The following is a 17892-nucleotide window of genomic DNA, read 5'->3' as shown; positions in this document are numbered from 1 at the left end:
GGAATTGGTTAAGTACACTAATTTGGTCACAAATGTTTTGCAAGTCCCTCCTAGTGTAAAAATAAAAGGTACTTTATACCAAACATTGAGATTTGTAAAACTGCATCCGAACATTTTTTGATTTTGTATGCAATTTCACAGATGTAAATTCGTGGGATGCCTGAACAAACTCTATAAATTCAACTCGCTCAGGTAATCCTCTTTCTCTTCCCCACCCCCCCTTACTTTCTTAAAGTACCTGTATTTTACATGCATACCTACAACTGACAGTGATGTATTACTTTTCACGTATTATGCCAATACTATGCATAAAATACATTAAACGGTATTACTGTTTCATTGTGGCACAATTGAAAAAACTAATATTGATCAATGCCCTAAAAAAAAAAAATTTTAGGCACATCCAATTTCTTAGCTGCCAGTGCTAATGGATTATCTATTCTGATGCTGCACTTAGAGAAGCTGGCAATTCAAATTTTCCATTCATCTTGGATTCCATACTCTAGTGATAGTGTTGTGCATTCCTCTTTTCCAGTCACTCAGGGAAAATATAAAATGTTTATCCGCATCCAAGTTATCTAAAATAGTGTACTAATATATTTTTGAAAGAAACCTCCAATCTTGCCATTATTGTGCACTGCCCTCCCAAACTGATCTTCATTTATCATTCCAAGTTCGTTCAACTTGTTGCACACGAATGGCCAATTCATATTTCAAAACACCATGATGAATTAATTCCATGTCATATCAAGAAACAGCTGAAAGCACTGGATACAGCAAAGACTATGGGCCCTGACAACATCCCGGCAGTAGTACTGAAGACTTGTGCTCCAGAACTTGCCGCACCCCTAGCCAAGCTGTTCCAGTATAGCTACAACACTGGCATCTACCCGACAACGTGGAAAACTGCCCAGGTATGTCCTGTCCACAACAAGTACGACAAATCCAATCCAGCCAATTACCACTCCATCAGCAGCAAAGTGATGGAAGGTGTCATCAACAGTGCCATCAAGCAGCACTTGCTTAGCAATAACCTGCTAACTGATGCTCAGTATGGGTTCCGCCAGGGCCACTCAGTTCCTGACCTCATTACAGCCTTGGTCCAAACATGGTCCAAAAGAGCTGAACTCAAGAGGTGAGATGAGAGTAACTGCCCTTGACATCAAGGAAGCATTTAGCAGAGTGCGACATCAAGGAACCCTAGCAAAATTGGAGTCAATGGGAATCGGGAGAAAGCTGCCCACTGGTTGGAGTAATACCTAGTACAAAGGAAGATGGTTATGGTTGTTGGAAACCAAACATCTAAGCTTCAGGACGTCGCTGCAAAAGTTCCTCAGGGTAGTGTCCTAGGCCCAACCATCTTCAGCTGCTTCATCAATGACCTTCCCTTCATAAGGTGAGAAGTGGGGATGTTCATTGATGATTGCACAGTGTTCAATACCATTTGCGACTCAGATACTGAAGCAGTTCATTTTCATACGCAGCAAGACCTGGACAACATTCAGGCTTGAGCTGATATGTGGCAAGTTACATTCACGCCACACAAGTACCATTGCTGAATCCCCCACCATCAACATCCTGGAGGTTAACACTGACCAGAAACTAAACAGGACCAGCCATATAAATATTGTGGTTACAAAAGCAGGTCAGACACTGGAAATTCTGTGGTCAGTAACTCATCTCCTGATTCCCCAAAGCCTGCCCACCATCTACAAAGCACACATCAGGACTGTGATGGAATACCCTCCACTTGCCTGGATGAGTACAGCTCCAATAACACTCAAGAAGCTCAACACCATCCAAGACAAAGCAGCCTGCTTGATCGGCATCCCATCCACCAACTACAATATTCACTCCCTCCACCACCAGCACACAATGGCAGCAGTGTATACTATCTACAAGATGCACTGCAGTGACTCGCCAAGCCTCCTTTGACAGCATCTTCAAAAACCAGGACCTCTACACCTAGAAGGACAAGGGCAGCAGACACATGGGAAAACCACCACCCGCAAGTTCCCCTCCTAGACACATCACCCTGATTTGGAACTATATCACTGTCCCTTCACTGTAGCTGGGACAAAAACCTGGAACTCAGTTCCTAACAGCAATGTGGCTGTACCTACACCAGATGAGCAGCAGCGGTTCAAGGCAGCGGCACACCACCTTCGCAAAGGCAATTAGGTTTGGGCAACAAATGATGGCCTTGCCAGCAACGCTCACATCCCATGAAAGAATAAAAAAGGTCAGTGATCAAATTACACAAATACTTCTGCAACATTTAATATTTCTGAAGTAGAAGTTCACTACGATTTAAAACATGGTGAAGGGCTTGACGCAAGGAATTATTTAGATTGTTAATGCTTATTCATTCGTACTTTGGTACCATTCATAAGGAAAAAAAATAGGAGTAGCCCCATGGCTGATCTGATCTTGGCCTCAACTATACTTTCCTGCCTGTGCCCCTTGACCATTGACTCCCCGATGGTTCAATCATCTCCCAGTCTTGAATATATTCAATAACTCAGCTTCCACAGCTCTCTGGAGTAAAGAATTCCAGCTCTCTGGGGCAAAGAATTCCAAAGATTCCCAACCTTAGAGAAGAAATTCCTCCTCATCTCCATCTTAAATGGGCGACCCCTTATTCGGAAACTCACGAGAAAACATCCTCTTAGCATTTACCCTGTCATTTACCCTCAGAATCTTTTATGTTTCAATAAGATCACTTCTCATTCTTCTAAACTCCAATAAGTGTAGGCCCAACCTGCTTAATCTTTCCTGGGATGACGGGGTTGTCTCATGAGGAATCAACCTAGTGAATCTTCTCTGAATTGCCTCTAATGCAAGTCTAACACTTCTCAAATAAGGAGACAAAATCTGCATGCAATACTCTAGGTGTGGTATCACTAACACCCTGCACAGTTGCAGCATGACTTCTCTACTTTTATACTCCATTCCACTTGCAATTCTATTCTGTGTGCATTCCAAATTACTTGCTGTACCTACATGCTAACTTTTTGTCTTTCATGTACAAGGACACCCTGATCCCTCTGTACCACAGCATTGTTCTCTCTTTCCATTTAAATATTTTGCTTTTCTATTCTTCCTGCCAAAGTGAATAACCTCACATTTTCCCACATTATACTCTGCCAAATTTTTGCCCACTTAACCTATCTATATCCCTTTGCAAACTTTATGTCCTCCTCCCAACTTGCTTTCCCACCTAACTTTGTAATGTCAGCAAATTTGGCTACAAACGCTCCGGTCCCTTCATCCAAGTCATTAATATAGATTGTAAATAGTTGAGGCCCATAGTTGAGACCTCTCCAGCTTGTGAGTACTTGACTCTGAAAATTTTAAAAGATATTCTTTTAGCGCCTTCCCCGCCCCCCGCTCCCCATATTCCTCCAATCAAATAATTTATTGGCGAAGTGTTGAGTGGACAATTTTGGCCACAAACAAACATTCCAAGTCACAGCACCTTGATTTCCCAATTATTTGTCTAGAAATATAGAAAATAGGAGGAGTAGGCCATTTGGCCCTTCGAGCCTGCTCCACCATTCATTACGATCATGGCTGATCATCCAACTCAGTAATCTGTTCCCACTTTCTCCCCACATCCTTCGATCCCTTTCGCCCCAAGATCTATCTTGAAAACATACAATGTTTTGGCCTCAACTGCTTTCTGTGGTAGTGAATTCCACAGGCTCACCACTCTCTGGGTGAAGAAATTTCTCCTCATCTCAGTCCTGATAGGTTTACCCCATATCCTTAGACTATGACCCCTGGTTCTGGACTCCCCCACCATCAGGAACATCCTTCCTGCATCTTGAATGCACACACAGATATTCAGTTTCGCATCCAAACCTGTAGGATCAATGATGCTTTTAGTGAAGCTAAATAAGGAATGGGCACCTGAACACAAGTCAAGCAATTAGGAACAAGCTATGATGTTAACACAAAGCATACCAAATGGCCTCTTTTTGACAAAACAGAACACTGGTTAGAGCTTACTCATATTAAAAACTTAAAATATTGTCTTTCCACCCATTTTGGATGTGAAAGTGGTTCGTCATATTGGTCTGCCAGTTGCCAACGAATGGAGAATTTGAGAAGGTGTCTCCTGCATACTTAGCAAAGATCTTTCACAGAACAGGAAATGATAAAACTTACCTAACAATATTTCATTGGGGCCTCCTTCGTTCCCAAAAGATGCTTGAAATATATGCACAATGAAAGCCGCATCAAGTTTAACAGTTTTTGTTATAAATAGCTTATATCAACAACAATAAAAAAAAACCTAAAGATTAAATTTTTTTCAGGTCTCAGAATTTCCTTTAAAAGAAATTGAAAAAAGAAACTGGCTACATGGACGCTGTTATGGTCCAACAAGAACTGATTGAGAAAGTGCCATCTGGATAATTTTCAGGACAAACCAACACACTACTATTCCAAGTCACAACACACAACTGTTTCTCAAAGATTTGCCTGCAGTGGAATGACAATGTTCAATGTACACACAGATGTACAGTTTTACAACTACATTTTTTTTATTCATTTATGGGATGTGGGCATCGCTGGCTAGGAAAGCATTTATTGCCCATCCCTAATTGCCCTTGAGAAGGTAGTGGTGAGTTGCCTTCTTGAACTACTGCAGTCCATGGGAGGTAGGGACCACAGTGCTGTTAGGAAGGGTGTTCCAGGATTTTGACCCAGCGACAGTGAAGGAACGGCAATACAGTTCCAAGTCAGGATGGTGCGTGACTTGGAGGGGGAAACTTGTAGGTGGTGGTGTTCCCATGCATTTGCTGCCCTTGTCCTTCCAGTTGGTAGAGGTCACGTGCTTGGAAGGTGCTGTCTAAGGAGCCTCGGCGTATTGCTGCAGTGCATCTTGTAGATGGTAAACACTGCTGCTACTGTGCATTGATGGTGGAAGGAGTGAATATTTCTGGATGGGGTGCCAATCAAGTGGGCTGCTCTCTCCTGGATGGTGTTGAGATTCTTGAGTGTCATTGGAGCTGCACTCATCCAGGCAAGTGGAGAGTATTTCAGCACACTCCAGACTTATGCCTTGTAGATGGTGGACAGGCTTTGGGGAGTCAGGAAGTGAGTTACTCGCTGCATGATTCCTAGCCTCTGACCTGCTCTTGTAGCCAAAAGGTATTTATATGGCTACTCCAGTTCAGCTTCTGATCGATGGTAACCCCCAGGTTGTTGATAATGAGGATTCAGCGATGGTAATCCCATTGAATGTCAAGGGAAGATTATTAGATTCGCTCTTGTTGGAGATGGTCATTGCCTGGCACTTGTGTGGTACGAATGTTACTTGCCACCTATCAGCCCAAGCCTGGATATTGCCCAGGTCTTGCTGCATTTCTTCACAGACTGCTTCAGTATCCGAGGAGTTGCGAATGGTGCTGAACGTTGTGCAATCATCAGTGAACATCCCCACTTCTGACCTGATGATTGAAGAAAGATCATTGATGAAGCAGCTGAAGATGGTTGGGCCTAGGACACTATCCTGAAGAACTCCTGCATGATATCCTCGAGCTCAGATGATTAACTTCCAACAACCATCTTCCTTTGCACTAGGTATGACTCCAACCAGCGGAGAGTTTTCCCCCCTTGATTCCCATTGACTTCAGTTTTTCTGGGGCTCCTTGATGGCATACTCGGTTAAATGCTGCCTTGATGTCAAGGGCAGACACTCTCACCTCATCTCTCAAGTTCAGCTCTTTTGTCCATGTTTGAACCAAGGCTGTCATGAGGTTAGCAGCTGAGTGGCCCTGGCAGAACCCAAACTGAGCAAGTTATTGCTAAGCAAGTGCCGCTTGATGGCACTGTTGATGACACCTTCCATCACTTTACTGATGATTGAGAGTAGGCTGATGGGGCGGTAATTGGCCGGGTTGGACTTGTCCTGTTTTTGTGTACAGGACATACTTGGGCAATTTTCCACATTGCAGGGTAGATGCCAGTGTTGTAGCTGTACTGGAACAGCTTGGCTAGGGGTGCGGCAGGTTCCGGGGCACAGGTCTTCAGTACTATTGCTGGAATATTGTCAGGGTCCATAGCCTTTGCAGTATCCAGTGCCTTCTGTCGTTTCTTGATATCACGCGGAGTGAATCAAATTGGCTGAAGACTGGCATCTGTGATGCCGGGGACTTCAGGAAGAGGCCGAGATGGATCATCGACTCGGCACTTCTGGCTGAAGACTGTTGCAAATGCTTCAGCCTTATCTTTCGCACTGATGTGCTGCGCTCCCCCATCATTGAGGATGGGTATATTTGTGGAGCCACCTCCTCCAGTTAGTTGTTTAACTGTCCACCACCATTCACGACTGGATGTGGCAGGACTGCAGAGCTTAGACCTGATGGTTATGAGATCGCTTAACTCTATCGCATGCTGCTTACGCAGTTTGGCACACATATAGTCCTGTGTTGTAGCTTCACCAGGTTGATGCCTCATTCTATGCGATCAATGGCAACTTTTATACTGAAATTAAATGGGAAGGAGCCGTCTGAACAGCACTGGAGTCAAAATGACATTGACACTGCTTTACACACACAACTTTGAAGAAAAAGGCAAAGATATACCAATTGAATATGGGAAAGCAACTGTATTGGGAAAGATGAAAGGAGAGGGAGACAAACGAGAAAATGTTAAGAGATGGGGAACAAGGATAAGGACTACACCTACACAACTAATATGTTCCACCGAGTTGCTGGTAACAAGCAGATAAAGGTGGCAATACATTGTACAACTACAATAGGAGAAAATCTAATGAAGTTAATTCTGTATTGATAAAATATCTTAGCACTAAAGGTTGGGGGAAAGATAGTGGCTGAGCAATAAGGAAGGCACTGTACTTAGCATTGATTGAAGGACTCAATACTTTGGCTATGTTTGCTACTACACCAACATTTACCAAGTTAATGCAAGTGCGATCTCACTAAAGGCATACGTTCTCTGATTACATAAAGGTCAATCATTTTTTTTTAATAATATATGAAGAAACACATGAATCACATTTCCCCAAGTACAAAATACCTGGAAATTAGTGTTTACTTTCTCAAACCAAAAATATCCAAGCAAACAAAACGACAATTCTAACAAAACTTTTGGTAGGAAAACTTTTAATTCTAAAAGGGGGCGGTAGCACAGTCGTAATATGTTACAACCAAGGCAGGAGTAATGCACTGTTAATTCAGTCCCACTACTCCACAGGTCATAGCATATTAGTAAAGTTTCCCACCTACCGGAAAATAGCCAAATTAACCACTCTATTTGTCCTCCAGAATAAAGCATACCAAACCAGGTTTCCTTAAACAATAAAATTAACTATTTATTCATAAACTAAACCTTAAACAATAAATGAGATACATCTATATATGAAAAGATGTAATAACTCCTTATTCTTCCTAACCCTCATGCACACATACACATACATACATTCAAAAACCAGTTAACCAGTGAAAAAGGCTTTTCACTTTCTAACCGTTTCTTAGGAATAATAAAATAATTGGGTTGTAATGTTCTAGTAGGACATTTCTGGGTCAGTGAGGTGTCCCAGAGTCAAATAGCCAGATGCCACTCTAAGTGTCTCCAAGCAAGGTTGATGAACAGTCTGTGATGGGTTGGCATTCACGTCACTTCATCTGCAGCAGGCGTCACACAGATCTTTCAGCAAAGGGTGTAGCAACAGGTCTAATTGGGTTTTGAAATAGCGGTCTAGCAATAGAAGCTTTCTTGAGATTTCAGGATCTCTCAAAACATAAGAGACAAGAAGAATCACTCCTGAGGCAGAGATTTTTCAGAGACCGGAGGCAATTGGAGTCTTCTACCTTTTAAAATGCAGGGCTTCCCCTCAGCAAAGCAGCCTTTATCCACAGAGAGCAGCAATTCCTCTTTTCCCGAGTCTTTTCCTCTCCAAGCAGACCACAGCCACACCGCAAATGTAGGAATTCTTTTTCCAAGAGAGGCAAATCTTTTTAGAGAGTAGGTCTTTTCCCCTCTGGTCTGCAAACACAGATCCCAGCCAGCTGCTTCCAGCTCCCTGGTCTTTTTCACACTGCAAATCTGAAACTAAAACCCCAACAATAAGTCACGTGACAGTCATAAATCTTCCATTCATTTCCCTATTGAGCTACTTGGAAACAGGTGCCTTTCAGTTTATGCACTCAGTTCAAACACCAAGTTTCAGCATTCAATGTTCACAGAAAATCCTTTCCCTCAGTCTTAAAAAGCACACAGAATTCTTAGCTTTCAAAAAAAAAGTTCTTGTGACAAATTGCACTGCACAAGTACTCCAGAAGCCTGAACTAATCTTCTGGTGACGAGTTCAAATTCCACCATGGCAATTAGGGGGGATATAAATTCAATTAATTAATAAATCTGGAATAAATTACTAGTTTCATTATTAATAATCTGGTTAAGGATTTAAAAGCTGTTAATATAACTTCATTAATTGACTTGTACCTCTAATTTTAAACAATAGCTGTCCATGCTTGTAAACTCCCCTTGCTCATTATTAATAAGCCAAGTTGAAGTGCAAAGTCCTATTTTGCAGGACAACACCACGATTGCAAAGAGTAAGAGAAGTTGAGGTAAATCGAAAATAATCATACCAAGCCTAAGTTTTAAAGGCTGCTCTTTGTAGCAGGTAGGAGACACAGAGCAATGTGAAGAGTTTCAAGGTTACTTTGCAGTCCTAGAAAATAACAGATCAGTCTTGAGACATGTCTTGATCTCAAGAGAGAGAGAGAGTGGGAGTGGGGTGCACGATGAGTGTGTGGTGATATCTGCAGCATTGGATGAATGAAAGGAAATCCAGATGAATACTGACCATGGTGAGATACCAGACAGGTTGTGACAGAGACTTGAAGCTATGGGTGAGGCATTTCTCTTTAAAAATTCATTCATGGAATGTGGTCGTCGCTGGCAAGGCCAGAATTTATTACCCATCCCTAATTGCCTTGGTGAGCCACTGTCTTGAACTGCTACAGTCTGTGTGGTGAAGTTACTCTCACAATGCTGTTAAGTAGTGAGTTCTAGGACTTTGGTCCAGGGACAATGAAGGAACATCAATGTATTTTCAAGTCAGGATGGTGTTCAGGCTTTGAGTAGTCAGGAGGTGAGACACTCACCACAGAATACCCAGCTTCTGACCTGCTCTTGAAGCTACAGTATTTATGTAACCAATCCAGTTAAGTTTCTGGTCAATGATAATCTCCAGGATGTTGATGGTGGGAAATCTGGTAATGGTAATGCCATAGAATGTCAAGGGATGGTGGTCAGGCCCTTTTGTTGGAGACTGTCATTGCCTGGCACAAATATTACTTGCTACTCATTAGTGCAAGCTTGAATGCGATCCAGGTTTTGCTGCATGTGGGCACGGACTGCTTTATTATCTGAGGAGTTGCTAATGCAACTGAACACTGTACAATCATCACCAAACATCCCCAGTTCTGACCTTATGATGGAGGCAAGGTCATTGATGAAGACATTCAAGATAGCTGAGCTTAGGGCACTGCCCTGAAGTACTCCTGCTCTGATGTCCTAGGGCTGAGATGATTAGCTTCCAACAATTCTCTTGTCCTGGAATGCTAGGGAGAATATGCAAGTCTTGAATAGACTTTTGTTCAAGGAAAAAGAAGTTTAGCACAAAAGAAAGCAAGCTTCTTAGAGGGACTTGGACACATTCAGGTTCACACAAGAGGAGACTGTCAGGCTCAGAATCTTGACAGAGGAAAGCCAAGGATGAAGCTAATAGCTACAAAAAAGGTGTTTGTATATTCGGGTGCATTTATATTACAACTTTAGAATATCACAAAGCAGGCTGCACTTCACAGCATCAGCAAAGCTGCAGTATAATACCAGAGTCAGGTCTTGAAAGGAAGTAGTACAAGACCCAGAATGTCTCACAGTGTTCGCATTGATACCACACAGAGTGTAGCACCAGTAAAGTGTCAAATTGATTTTAAAAGTGCCAGAAGTTACACTCGGTCTACTCAGCATGTTTTTAGATGATCTGGTGCAGAGTTAAATGTTTATCCTGACTTGGAACTATTTCGCTGTTCCCTCACTGACGCTGGGTCAAAATCCTGGAACTCCCTTCCTGACAGTACTATTGGTATACCTACCCCACATGGACTGCAGCGGTTCAAGAAGGCAGCTCACCACCACCTTCTCAAGGACAATTAGGGATGGGCAATAAATAAATCCCATGAATGAATAAAAAAGACACTCCGGACAATCCCAACCATGCTCTCAAAAGAGTTAAAAATTTAATTAACGAGAACAGAGATCTGTTCGTGCCTGTAATGCGCAGAGTTCTTTACTGAGACGCTGTCAGAGTCAAGCAGGATAAATAAGATGCAGTCTGCTGGAGCAGATACTGCAGGTTCCAGTCACTGATGGTAATGTCACTGATCTAGTAATCCAGAGGCACAGGCTAATGCCCTGGGGATGCTGGTTCAAATCCCACCATGGCATCTGGAATTGAAAGCTAGTCTCAGTAATTGTGCCATTAAACCATCATTGGTGTAAAAGTACAACAGCATGCATAGAATACAATGAGTTAGGCTAAATGGATGTTGCCTGGATTAGAGAAGAGTAGGAAGTGGTTACACCAGGGGTCAATGCTACGTCCACTTTTGTTCTCGATATAGATGGTAAGCATTTGGGAATGGGCAAACTTTGCTGCCAACACAGTAGTTTGGCAAACAGAACTGAAGACTTCAGGAAGGCAGGTTAGTGCAATGAGCAGACAAGTTGCAATACAAGTTAAGGTAGATATGTGAGAGGTAATACATTTTTGGGAGGAAAAAAACAAGGAATGGCAATATACAAAGACACTGAAGGTCGCGGATGAACAGAGACACCTAGGGGTTCAAATATTTAATTCACAGAAAGTACAAGGGCAGGTAGATAAAAGTCATAAAGACCAAAAGCATTTGAAGTTTCATCAATAAGGACATAGAGGACAAGAGTAAACAAGTAACAACAGACTTAAACAAAGCCATAATTAGAATACTAAATGCAGTTTTGGGTGCCCTATTACAGGATTCCAACTAAATTCACATGGCAATAGCTGATTCCAGTTTCTAAACATGACATTATGCAAATGCCAGATATATCCAGCTATCCAAAAAGTTAACTTACATTAATGTGTGAATCACAAACATGGAAAAATTGCTTATTTGGTAAAAGGAGTTTAATTTTGGCTCAGAACTACAAACTAGCAGCTTTAAATGACCCCAAGTTCCCCTGCGAAAGTTATAGTGCTGTGAGCCTGAACCTGGGGCAAAACCTGATGTCAGCCATGACGTTGTCATGACTAGAACTGCAAGATTTATTATGTTTTCTCATAAGCACACAGAACAAATCCCTGACTTTGACAGTCTGTAAGCTTGGTTAAAGAGCACATTTTTAGCCATGAGGAGTACACCATTAGAATTTAAAATGTAATAACAAACCCAGTGAGGTATTCATGCATCACAGCCATTTTTCAAGTATTGCCTTATTAAAAAAGTGCAATTACTTAAGCACATTACAGAATATTATACAGAGAAATATAGTTGGTTCAAAATGATAAATAAGATTATAAATTTTATAAGTTTAAATAATATCATAAGCCATCCACTTGTAGTTGCTTATAGATGTCACCTGAACCTCAAGATTGAAATTACAACCTCAATATTCTCAACCACACATGGATCTTCACAAAAGTGCTCCATCTAAGGCATTAAACTAAAGCTCTCAATAAAGAGGCGCTGGGAAAACACATTGACAACCTTGTTGACAAAACCATTTTTGGTAATTTAATGAGAGCAGCCCATTTTCGGCTAGACTGGGTAATCACCTCTGTCTCCAGCTGGCCTTTGGCTTCTCGTGCAAATTGTGTGTGGCCATCTTGACAGCTCGCTGTTGTGTTTTTTTTTAATTCATATGTAACAATCTCAGTAAAAGTCTGAGGCAAAGTTTCACACGATGAAATTAATATTTCCATTTGGCATGTGGGGTCTGTCACATCTATGACAGAAGTTGGGCTAACTGGCTTGTAGTTTCCTGCTTTCTGTCTCCTTCCTTTCTTGAATAGAGGAGTTACATTTGCTATTTTCCAATCTGATGGGACTTTACCAGAAACTAGGGACTTTTGGAAAATTACAACCAATGCATCTATTATCTCCGCAGTCACTTCTTTTAAGACCGTAGGATGAAGTCCATCAGGTCCTATGGACTTGTCAACCTTTAGTTCGAATAGTTTTCTCAGTACCCTTTCCCTGCTGATTGCAACTGTTTCAAGTTCCTCCCTTCCTTTCACCTCTTGATTTACCAGTATTTTTGGGATGTTAATTGTATCTTCCACAGTGAAGAAAGACACAAAATATCTGTTCAACGCTTCTGCCATTTCTTTATTTCCCATTAATTCCCCAGACACTCTCAAGGGACCCACGTTCACTTTTGTTACTCTTTTCCTTTTTAAATACTTGCAGAAACTCTTACCATCTGTTTTTATATTTCTAGCTAGCTTTCTCTCAAACTCTACTTGCTCCTTCACTACGAGCAACAACTCAAATTGCCCCATCCCACTCTCGTCAACCTTCCCACACAGTGCACCGCTGGGGGTTAATCTTGCCATCGCTTGTCTGTCCAACTCACCCCTCCCACTGCTGACCCTATGGATTCTGTTCTCACTACCCCTATATACTTCTCCCTCCAGAATGTCAGTTCACTTACCAGATTACACAGTCAGTTACCCCACCTGAGCTCAAATAATTAGTTAACTCAACCAGAACAGATGCTAATGATCACTAAAATGTCCAAACTGCCTTTCATTATCTGATCCAGTAATCCAAAGACACGAGTTCAAATTCCACCATGGCAGTTTGTGAATTTGAATTCAGTTCATTCAATACATTCTTGCAAACTACTGCCCCTTCAACATCCTTTTCCTCTCCAAACCTTGAACATGTTGTCACCTCCCCAAACTTGCCCATCTTTGTTGCAACTTCATGTTTAATCTCTCCAATCAAGTTTCTGCTTCTGCCACAACACTGAAAAGGCCTTGATCAGTCATAAATGACATCCCATGTGACTGTAACCATGGTGCACTATCCCTCCTCATCATTCTCAACTTGCCTGCTGTCTTGGACACAATTGACCATGCCATCTTTGCCTCCGTTGTCCAACTGAGTGGGTCTGCCCTCACCTGGTTCCATTCTTATCTATCCAGTCACAGCCAGAGAGTGTCCTGCAATGAGGTTCTCTTCCCACTCTCACACGGCTCCCTCATATTTCTTTTCTATATGTTGCCCCTCATCAACATAGTCAGATTGCATACGTATGCTGACGGCATGTAGCTCTAATTCACTGGGACTTCCCTCGCCTCCTCCACTGCTCTGATTTGACACACTGCTTGTCTGAAATCCAGTATTGGATGAGAAGTTTCCTCCAATTAATTATTAGGAAGACTAAAGCCACAGTCTTCAGCACCTGCCACAAATTCCATCCAACTCCCAGGCCACTGCCTGAGACTGAACCAGACTATTGGCAACATCGGGATCCTATCTGACCACAAGCTGAGCTTCTGACCCCATATTCTCCCTATCACCAAGACTGTCTACTTCCATCTCTGCCTTTGCCTCTGCTCATCTGCTACTGAAACCCTCAACCATGCTTTTCTAAGCTCGATTAAAATGCTTCCCAGGCCCTCGTTTTCCACCCTCCATAGACTTGGATTCATTCAAAACTCTGCCCCAATATTTCCTTATGCGGCACGCTATCAAATTTTGTCTGATAGCCCTCCCGCAAAGCGCCTTGATATGTTCACCGCATTAAAAGTACAATATATATGCAATTTGTTGTTACTGAGATATTGGGAAGGTGACTTAAAGCTTTGTCAAGAAGGGGGTTTCACAGTCGCCTGGGGGGGTGTGGGGGAGGGGAAGAAGAGGGGAATGGGGGGGGGGGAAGAAGAGGGGAATGGGGGGGGGGGAAGAAGAGGGGAATGGGGGGGGGGGGAAGAAGAGGGGAATGGGGGGGGGGGGAAGAAGAGGGGAATGGGGGGGGGGGGAGAAGAGGGGAATGGGGGGGGGGAAGAAGAGGGGAATGGGGGGGGGGAAGAAGAGGGGAATGGGGGGGGGGGGGAAGAAGAGGGGAATGGGGGGGGGGGAAGAAGAGGGGAATGGGGGGGGGGAAGAAGAGGGGAATGGGGGGGGGGAAGAAGAGGGGAATGGGGGGGGGAAGAAGAGGGGAATGGGGGGGGGAAGAAGAGGGGAATGGGGGGGGGGAAGAAGAGGGGAATGGGGGGGGGGGAAGAAGAGGGGAATGGGGGGGGGGAAGAAGAGGGGAATGGGGGGGGGGAAGAAGAGGGGAATGGGGGGGGGGGAAGAAGAGGGGAATGGGGGGGGGGGAAGAAGAGGGGAATGGGGGGGGGGAAGAAGAGGGGAATGGGGGGGGGAAGAAGAGGGGAATGGGGGGGGGAAGAAGAGGGGAATGGGGGGGGGAAGAAGAGGGGAATGGGGGGGGAAGAAGAGGGGAATGGGGGGGGGGAAGAAGAGGGGAATGGGGGGGGGGGAAGAAGAGGGGAATGGGGGGGGGAAGAAGAGGGGAATGGGGGGGGGGAAGAAGAGGGGAATGGGGGGGGGGAAGAAGAGGGGAATGGGGGGGGGGAAGAAGAGGGGAATGGGGGGGGGAAGAAGAGGGGAATGGGGGGGGGGAAGAAGAGGGGAATGGGGGGGGGGAAGAAGAGGGGAATGGGGGGGGGGAAGAAGAGGGGAATGGGGGGAAGAAGAGGGGAATGGGGGGGGAAGAAGAGGGGAATGGGGGGGGAAGAAGAGGGGAATGGGGGGGGAAGAAGAGGGGAATGGGGGGGGAAGAAGAGGGGAATGGGGGGGGAAGAAGAGGGGAATGGGGGGGGAAGAAGAGGGGAATGGGGGGGGAAGAAGAGGGGAATGGGGGGGGAAGAAGAGGGGAATGGGGGGGAAGAAGAGGGGAATGGGGGGGGAAGAAGAGGGGAATGGGGGGGGAAGAAGAGGGGAATGGGGGGGGAAGAAGAGGGGAATGGGGGGGGAAGAAGAGGGGAATGGGGGGGGAAGAAGAGGGGAATGGGGGGGGAAGAAGAGGGGAATGGGGGGGAAGAAGAGGGGAATGGGGGGGGAAGAAGAGGGGAATGGGGGGGGAAGAAGAGGGGAATGGGGGGGGGAAGAAGAGGGGAATGGGGGGGGGAAGAAGAGGGGAATGGGGGGGGGAAGAAGAGGGGAATGGGGGGGGGAAGAAGAGGGGAATGGGGGGGGGGGGAAGAAGAGGGGAATGGGGGGGGGGGAAGAAGAGGGGAATGGGGGGGGGGAAGAAGAGGGGAATGGGGGGGGGGAAGAAGAGGGGAATGGGGGGGGGGAAGAAGAGGGGAATGGGGGGGGGGAAGAAGAGGGGAATGGGGGGGGGGAAGAAGAGGGGAATGGGGGGGGGGGAAGAAGAGGGGAATGGGGGGGGGAAGAAGAGGGGAATGGGGGGGGGAAGAAGAGGGGAATGGGGGGGGGAAGAAGAGGGGAATGGGGGGGGGGGGGAAGAAGAGGGGAATGGGGGGGGGGAAGAAGAGGGGAATGGGGGGGGGGAAGAAGAGGGGAATGGGGGGGGGAAGAAGAGGGGAATGGGGGGGGAAGAAGAGGGGAATGGGGGGGGAAGAAGAGGGGAATGGGGGGGGGAAGAAGAGGGGAATGGGGGGGGGAAGAAGAGGGGAATGGGGGGGGGAAGAAGAGGGGAATGGGGGGGGGAAAGAAGAGGGGAATGGGGGGGGGAAAGAAGAGGGGAATGGGGGGGGGAAAGAAGAGGGGAATGGGGGGGGGGAAGAAGAGGGGAATGGGGGGGGGAAGAAGAGGGGAATGGGGGGGGGGAAGAAGAGGGGAATGGGGGGGGGAAGAGGAGGGGAATGGGGGGGGGGAAGAAGAGGGGAATGGGGGGGGGGAAGAAGAGGGGAATGGGGGGGGGGAAGAAGAGGGGAATGGGGGGGGGGAAGAAGAGGGGAATGGGGGGGGGGAAGAAGAGGGGAATGGGGGGGGGGAAGAAGAGGGGAATGGGGGGGGGGAAGAAGAGGGGAATGGGGGGGGGGAAGAAGAGGGGAATGGGGGGGGGAAGAAGAGGGGAATGGGGGGGGGGAAGAAGAGGGGAATGGGGGGGGGGAAGAAGAGGGGAATGGGGGGGGGGAAGAAGAGGGGAATGGGGGGGGGGAAGAAGAGGGGAATGGGGGGGGGGAAGAAGAGGGGAATGGGGGGGGAAGAAGAGGGGAATGGGGGGGGGGAAGAAGAGGGGAATGGGGGGGGGAAGAAGAGGGGAATGGGGGGGGAAGAAGAGGGGAATGGGGGGGGGAAGAAGAGGGGAATGGGGGGGAAGAAGAGGGGAATGGGGGGGGAAGAAGAGGGGAATGGGGGGGGAAGAAGAGGGGAATGGGGGGGGAAGAAGAGGGGAATGGGGGGGGAAGAAGAGGGGAATGGGGGGGGAAGAAGAGGGGAATGGGGGGGAAGAAGAGGGGAATGGGGGGGGAAGAAGAGGGGAATGGGGGGGGGAAGAAGAAGAGGGGAATGGGGGGGGGAAGAAGAAGAGGGGAATGGGGGGGGGGGGAAGAAGAAGAGGGGAATGGGAGGGGGGGGGGAGGAGGGGGGTGGGGGGGGGGGAGAGGAGAGAGGACCGGGGGAGGAAATGGGGGGGGTGGACTGGGAGAGGAATGGGGAATGGGGGGGGGAGGGGAATGTGGAATGTGGGGGGTGGAGGGGAGTGGGGAATGGGGGGGGGGCAGAAGAGGGGAATGGGGGGGGGAGAAGAGGGGAATGGGGGGGGGGGGAGAAGAGGGGAATGGGGGGGGGGGGAGAAGAGGGGAATGGGGGGGGGGAGAAGAGGGGAATGGGGGGGGGGAGGAGGGGAATGGGGGGGGAAGAAGAAGAGGGGAATGGGGGGGGGAAGAAGAAGAGGGGAATGGGGGGGGGAAGAAGAAGAGGGGAATGGGGGGGGGAAGAAGAAGAGGGGAATGGGGGGGGGAAGAAGAAGAGGGGAATGGGGGGGGGGGAAGAAGAGGGGAATGGGGGGGGGGGAGAAGAGGGGAATGGGGGGGGGAAGAAGAAGAGGGGAATGGGGGGGGGAAGAAGAAGAGGGGAATGGGGGGGGGAAGAAGAAGAGGGGAATGGGGGGGGGAAGAAGAAGAGGGGAATGGGGGGGGGAAGAAGAAGAGGGGAATGGGGGGGGGAAGAAGAAGAGGGGAATGGGGGGGGGAAGAAGAAGAGGGGAATGGGGGGGGGAAGAAGAAGAGGGGAATGGGGGGGGGAAGAAGAAGAGGGGAATGGGGGGGGGAAGAAGAGGAGGGGAATGGGGGGGGGAAGAAGAAGAGGGGAATGGGGGGGGGAAGAAGAAGAGGGGAATGGGGGGGGGAAGAAGAAGAGGGGAATGGGGGGGGAAGAAGAAGAGGGGAATGGGGGGGTGAAGAAAAAGAGGGGAATGGGGGGGGGAAGAAAAAGAGGGGAATGGTGGGGGGGGAGAAAAAGAGGGGAATGGTGGGGGGGGAAGAAGAAGAGGGGAATGGGGGGGGGGGAGAAGAAGAGGGGAATGGGGAGGGGGGGGAAGAAGAGGGGAGGAATGGGGGGGGGGGGGAAGGGGGGGGAGAGGAGAGAGGACCGGGGGAGGAAATGGGGGGGGTGGACTGGGAGAGGAATGGGGAATGTGGGGGGGAGGGGAATGGGGAATGTGGGGGTGGCGGAGGGGAATGTGGAATGTGGGGGGGGGAGGGGAATGTGGAATGTGGGGGGTGGAGGGGAATGTGGAATAATGGGGGGGAAGAAGAGGGGAATGGGGGGGGAAGAAGAGGGGAATGGGGGGGGAAGAAGAGGGGAATGGGGGGGGGGAAGA

At 47.3% G+C, this 17892-nt stretch overlaps 1 protein-coding gene across 9 annotated transcripts in view; it reads right to left on the bottom strand.

The window, feature by feature from the left end:
* fam20b (FAM20B glycosaminoglycan xylosylkinase) overlaps nucleotides 1-17892 on the bottom strand; it is a 209623-nt gene that overhangs the window by 187217 nt on the left and 4514 nt on the right. For 3 of the 9 annotated variants that reach the window (XM_068037893.1, XM_068037900.1, XM_068037894.1), the window contains exon 2: nucleotides 7842-8082. The exons of the other annotated variants lie outside the window; for them this stretch is intronic. The gene's annotated coding sequence lies outside the window, so the exon portion shown is untranslated. The remainder of the gene's footprint in view (nucleotides 1-7841; nucleotides 8083-17892) is intronic. 9 annotated transcript variants of the gene reach the window in all.

The sequence above is a fragment of the Heterodontus francisci genome, chromosome 8 (assembly GCF_036365525.1).
Source record: "Heterodontus francisci isolate sHetFra1 chromosome 8, sHetFra1.hap1, whole genome shotgun sequence".
NCBI lineage: Eukaryota > Metazoa > Chordata > Chondrichthyes > Heterodontiformes > Heterodontidae > Heterodontus > Heterodontus francisci.
This window is presented reverse-complemented; position numbering and strand designations above follow the sequence as displayed.